This window comes from Lygodium microphyllum, chromosome 10 (genome assembly GCF_053477565.2).
Source record: "Lygodium microphyllum isolate KBCC chromosome 10, Lygodium_microphyllum_v1.1.10, whole genome shotgun sequence".
Classification (NCBI taxonomy): Eukaryota; Viridiplantae; Streptophyta; class Polypodiopsida; order Schizaeales; family Lygodiaceae; genus Lygodium; species Lygodium microphyllum.
In genome coordinates, this window is record NC_141144.1 from 142,550,316 (window position 1) to 142,557,325 (window position 7,010).

Sequence of the window (7,010 nt, forward strand, 5' to 3'; positions counted from 1 at the left end):
CATGATCGAACCAGGTCAAGGTAGAACTTACCACCATGTCCCACCGCAGTGCCATGGGACTGGCACTTGGCTAGGAGGGGGGTAATGTTATCGTGTTTCCGTAGCACAAAGGAGCAGAAAATGGAAAAAAGGGAAATAGCAAATAAGGCGCAGGATAAAAGCAGAAGAAGGCACCTTGACCGGCAACCAATCCCTGAAAATTTGAAATGTTCGGGCATGACCCTCAGAAAGCTTTGATGTCGGGCCAAGGCAATGAAAGAGAAAAAAGGCGCACCACTAAAATGCGAAAGCGCCCCCGAATCTGTGTAAAAGAGCACCAGGCTCGCTCCTGTGTAAAGTGTATGCATTAGTTGGGAATAGGATAAATAATACCATATTGGGGAATATGGGAACTTCCCATAAGTTTGGGACACATGGTCAAATCTTTGGATTTGTCATAACTTGAACACTATAGCTCCAAATCGAGTGCTCTATAGCTCAATAGATTCTATTTTTCAATCGCTTTTCAATGACAAGTCACATCATATGGTTTTGAAAAACTTATGGGTATGTTATCTAGGTGCCTTCTTTTTAGTATTCAAAAAATAGGAATTAGGAGATTCCCAAAATCACTAATATTATGTTAAATTAGAATGGTGGGAAATGGGAAAAAGGGCCCAGGCCACGGCCGGCCATGTAAAAGAGAAAAAAGGGGATGACCGCCCAAAAAGGATTTAGGGCTTTGTATATAAAGTTGAAAAGTGAATGGAGAGCTCATTCTTTGGTGTGTGGCAAAAGGAGTCTTCTTCTTCCTCTCTTCTTCTCTCCTTCTTTCTTGTGTATGCTCTTGAGAGAGGGAGTGTGAGAGTGTGAGGGAGTGAGTGTGTGCGAGAGTAAGGGATCAAGAGGGTGAAGCTCTTCACCATCTCCTCTCCTCTTCTTCTCTTCTCTCCCCTTCTCTTCTCTTGAGCGCGCGGCTATGGAGGATGGAGCTTGGAGATGGAGGAGGCTCGAGGATGCTTGAGCTAGCATCTAGGATCGTGGAGCTACCGGAGTGCAAGAGAGAGAAGGGTACTCAATCGAGCATCAAGGTAAGCTCACTACACTCGTAGGATCAATGGCGCATCGGCTAGGTGAGAGATAGCCATTAGAGCTTGCTTGAAACGCTTGAAAGAATAAGCGGTCCGAGGGTCTTGGCGGTTGAGCGAAAGCTCCCACACGAAGCTTACTTGGAGTTGCAGAGATAGAGTTGAGCTTGAGGGGGAGTGTTGAGATGGCAAGCTCAACACGTGCGGACATTGATGATGGATCGCCTGGCTAGATGGGTCCGCACGTCTACACTTAGCATGTTGGTGGTCATTATGATACTCACATGGTCACTGACTTATCACTTATTATATTTAGTTTGTTACACCTACCTACAGCTAGCAAAGACATAGCGCCAGTCGATTAGTGTAGTTGGTTATGCACTGTTTGACTTAATAGGCCACTTTCCTTTATGTTGTATCTTATCTATACTTTGTGTACATTGTATTTTGTATGGAAGAAGAAGAAGAAACCAACAAGAAAACATTTTGGCATCCATCTCTCTTCTTGTGTTCTTGAGTGAGCTTCCTCTTGTGTATACAGTGTGTGTTTGGCACAACAGCTCAAGCAAGTCCCCCCACCACGCGATTCTTGACAACTTTTCCTCCCAAATTTGGGATAAGCAACAGTTGATACTATACATGGTGGCTACTAAAAATATGTTGAACATTTCGTCTCTTTTAGGTACTTTTAAAACAGGTGCTTTGGCAAGATCCTGCTTCACATTGTCCAAAGATACTTTGCAAGCATCACTCCATTCAAACTGACAATTAAAAGAAAATAGGTTCGTCAGTGGAAATGTTCTTTCTGCCAAGGCATTGATAAACCTCCAATAATACCCTATCGATGACAAAAAACTATGTACTTCCTTTGGAGTACATGGCGGACTCATGGAAAACATAACCTTGATCTTTTCAGGGTCAGTCGCAATCCTTCTCTTCTCCTCCTCTCTCTCCCTCTTTCTTCTCTTCACCTCCTTTTCTGCTCACGGGGGAGGGTTGGGGGGGGGGGGGGGGGGGGGGAGGGGGGTGGGAGGGGGGTGGGTTGGGGGGCGCAGTGGTACGCTGCCTGGCGGCATGCACCTCCCCTTCCTAATTCACTCCCTCTCTCTCTCTCCCCCCGACGTACTGTCGGGGGGGAGAGAGAGGGAGAAAAAAAAATCAAAAAAAAAAGGAAAGAAAGGGGGGGTTCCTATGGACATGGGGACGTTACATTTTTTCACCCAAGAGTGAAAAAAAAACCATACCCTACTGGTCCCTATTTTTTCCATGTTGTATATTCTCGAATATATGGTTTGTTTTTTCACTAAAAAGAGGTCGCCATCAGCCCCTTTATGGGTGAAAAAAAATACAAATCTAGTTGGACAAGGAAAGAGAGAGTAACAAAGTGATGGAGGAAGAGAGAGTAACAAAGTGATGGGAGAGGGATGAGAGAGAGAGAGACAACATGAGTAAAGCAATGTTTGAATGAGTGTATTTTTTAAGCAATAAAGTAATGTTTAAACAAGTATATATAAGCTTCTACTCTATATGACTATCTCATATTATGCTTCTAGGAGCGTAAAGATCTACTATTTAGAAAATTATATCTCTCTCTTTTACTCACAAAGTTAAGTGAATATTTGTTAATTAGTTTAGATAATGGGAGGAAATAGAGAAAAGGTGATGAGAAAGAGGGCATGTGATGTGTGTAATTTTTTCTTGCTAGAAAGGGGTCGTCGGCAGGAGTAACTTTTCGCCCAACTGGATTTGTGGGTTTTTTTGCCTAATAAGGGGTTCCCCGTGACCCCTTTTTGGCAAAAAACAAACCACAGATCTGAGAATATACACCATCTGGAGAATAGGGACCAATATAGTACGTGGTTTTTTTCACCTAAGAGGAGAAAAAATTCCATACCCTATTGGTCCCTATTCTCCCCATGTTGTATATTCTCGGATCTATGGTTTGTTTTTTTGCCAAAAAGGGGTCGCCATCAGCCTCTTAATGGACGAAAGAAAACCACAAATCTGGTTGAGGAAAGAGAGAGTAACAAAGTGATGGAAGAGAGATAAGAGAGAGAGAGAGAGACAGAATATGAATAAAGCAATGTTTGAATGAGTGTGTTTTTTAAGCAGTAAAGCAATGTTTGAACGAGTGTGTATAAGCTTCTACTTTATATGACTATCTCATATTATGCTTCTAGGAGTGTAAAGATCTACTATTTAGAAATTTATATCTCTCTCTTTCTCTTGTAAAGTTAATTAAGAAAATATTTGTTAATTAGTTGAGAAAATAGGGGGAGAGAGAGAAAGGGTGATGAGAGAGAGACCATGTGATGTGTGTAATTTTTTCTCTCTAGAAAGGGGTCACTGGTAGCCCCTTACCAGACAAAAAAGTTTTCTGGTGATCCATTCCTTGCGAGAGTAACTTTTTGTCCAACTAGCTTTGTGGATTTTCTTCACCTAATAAGGGGCTCTCAGCTTCTGCCCGTACCCTTTTGGTCCCTATTCTCCCCATGCTATATATTTTCGGATCAAAGGTTTATTTTTTCACCAAAAAGGGGTCACCGGCATCCCCTTATTAGGCAAAGAAAACCCACAAATCCAGTTGCACGAAAAGTTACTCTCACAATGAATGGGTTGCCATAAAAAATTTTCATCCGATAAGGGGCTACCGACAACCCCTTTCTGGTGAGAGAAAATTATACACATCACATGCTCTCTCTCTCATCAGCCTTTCTCTCTCTCCCCCTATTTTCTCAACTAATTAACAAATATTTACTTAATTAACTTTATGAGCAAAAGTGCTTCTAGGAGTGTAAAGATCTACTTTTTAGAAAATTATATATCTCTCTTTCGCTCATAAAGTTAATTAAGTAAATATTTTTTAATTAGTTGAGAAAATAGGAGAGAGAGAAAGGGTGATGAGAGAGAGGGCATGTGATGTGTGTAATTTTTTATCATCAGAAAGGGATCACCGGCAACCCCTTACCAGACGAAAAACTTTTCTAGCGATCCATTCCTTGTGAGAGTAACTTTTCGCCCAATTGGATTTGTGGATTTTATTCGTCTAATAAGGGGCTACCGGCGATCCCTTTTTGGTGAAAAGACAAACCATAGATCTGAGAATATATAGCATGGGGAGAATGGGGACCAATAGAGTACAGGTTATTTTTTACCCATGAGCGAAAAAAACCCCATACCCTATTGGTCCCTATTCTCCCTATGATGTATATTCTCGGATTTATGGTTTGTTTTTTTTTTACCGAAAAGGGGTTTCTAGCAGCCCCTTAATTGGCGAGAAAAGAAACCACAAATCTAGTTGGACTAAAATTTACTATCCAAGAATGGGTCATCGAAAAAGAAATTTATCCGGCAAGGGGTTGCCAGTGACCCCTTTCTAGTGAGAAAAATATACACATATCACATGCTCTCCCTCTTCCCCCTCTCTTTCATCATTCTTTCTCTCTCCCCCTATTTTCTCTCTCCTTTAACTATAAAAGAACCCATCCCCCCCTTTTCACATTGCAAATTGTTCCATTTTCAATATGTGACTCTTTCTCTCTCTCTCTCTTTATCCTCTACCCTTAGTACATTTCTGTCTCTCTCCCCCTCTCTCTCTCTCCATATCTCTCTCTCTAGCACAATCACACATACTCTATCTCACCGTTCTATCCCAGGCTTTTCCCCTCTCTCTCTCACCATCCCACCCTCTCTCTCTCTCTCTCTCTCTCTCTCTCTCTCTCTCTCTCTCTCTCTCTCTCTCTCTCTCTCTCTCTCTCTATCCCCACCTTCCTCCCCCTCTCTATCTCCTCCTTCCTCCCCCATCTCTTTGTCTCTCTCCCTCTCCCTCGCTCTCTCCCTCGCTCTCGCCCTCGCTCTCACTCTCACTCTCACTCTCTTTATCTCTCACTCTCTTATCCATATGTCATCTCTCTCTCTCTCTCTCTCTCTCTCTCTCTCTCTCTCTCTCTCTCTCTCTCTCTCTCTCTCTCTCTCTCTCTCTCTCTCTCTCTCTCTCTCTCTCTCTCTCTCTATCCCCACCTTCAATTGGTATTTTATTGGCAAGAAATTGAGGAAGCAATATATCTATAAGAAGTAACCCTAAGCCCCTCTATCATGGCCAAATCTGATTTCAAAAGACAAGATCATGTCACCCTTTACGAGGGTGATGAAAGAATTGAAAAAAGTTTAATCCGACAAATGTTTCCCTCACCGAGCTTGCTCCCTAGACGGGTGGGAATTCTTATCACCATCGTGCATCAGAGGGGTGTGAAGGCCCATGGCAAAGGCAATACTAAGATTGACGTTGAGGAAAACGCAATTGTGCAATGGGCAATTGAACAATCAGTAAGTAGCTCCTCACTTGATTTTTGTTATGATTGCTCTATCCACAGGGGGTTCACTCATAGTAAAGAAGACATGTCACCTGCATGCAAGGACTTCTAAAAATTACCCCTATTTATGAAGCTTGTAAGACTAATATATCCCCCTATTTAAGCTTATAAGATATATATATGTATGACTTTTTATGTATCCCCTTTCTTAAATGTAAGTCTTCATAGAACACATACTAACTTTCTTTTTAAAAGTTGGAATTATCCTAAGCAATTAAAAGTATCAAAATGGTCATATCACAAAGTGATTTATGTAGTGGTACTTGGATACCATCGAAGTATGTGTCGCAATGTTTTTGAATGCATGTGTCCCCTTACCACATGAGGAGAGAGAGTAGGGGAATCGAACCCCTTTATACTTAAAGTGACTACACCAAGTGGACACCAAGCTCTCTTTGGAAGAAGGGGAGTTGAATCTCTCTAGTAAAACCATGGGAGAGTGCCAACTCCCCCCCTTTCACACTATGATTAATTCAATAACCCTACTATGTGAGGGTTTAGGCTTTTAACCTTACTTGTCAAGGTCTCTTGTATGCCATGGAGAAACCAATCTATGGAGAGAGGTGATCAAATGCATCGCCCCCTTCTTTTTTCAATCTATCCCCTCCTTAAATTTAAGTTCAATATAGGAAATTAAGAGGGGTCTACCTCTAATGTATATGCTTAAGTGTCCCCTTCCAAAAACTCCCCTCCCTTACACTCACATGATACCATACAACATCTATACTAAACCCCCCCAGGCTCTATCTCCCCCTCTTATCCTATTTCGGATCATTGTTTACAGGAAAGAGAGCAATGACCGGATGAGTCTCCCAAGGAATCTGACTTGCCTCCACAATCTATAGCAAGACGACATGCTATTATCATCGGCAACATGCAATCACAAGGGGGGAGTCACCCTCTAAGAGCGAGAGGAAGAGTAACACAAATGCAATCATTAAATTCTACCGAGACCTACAAGCAACCATTGCAATTGCATGTGGGGAAGGAGTGACATCAAGAGAAGGCAGGCATACTTTGATGACGCAGGTGAGGAAAGGCAAGAGAAAGCTTGTACTATCGAAGAGTGATACTAATGAGGAAAGTAATGATCATCAAAGCATTGAGTCCTTTAGTGCATAGCAAGGGCATGGCCATACACAACCCAAGAGGAATCAAACACAAAGAACCAAAAAGAAGCGCATGACAGATGCCCTATTGATACCACTTTCACAGTCACAAACATATTCTACAAGCATGCATAGAAGACCAGTTGGAAATTTGACGATGAGTGCTTGTAAGAGATGGTAGAATGATTTAGATTATGGTTTTTATTTCTTTACATTGATTGGACATTACTTACTTCATGGTATCATTCAAATGTGAATATCCACCCCTTTTCCACCCATCCCATTATGTCATTTAGTTTCCATGCCTACAATAGGACAAGTCACATTGAATACAAGCAACTCTCGAAAACCTTTTTTAGCAATCGGTACGTTAGAGGGATGGGTATATTCATAGTGTCATTAGAGACTCTAAGACACCATTGCAAGGATATTGATGATATCCTTAGAACTAAGTGGGACCC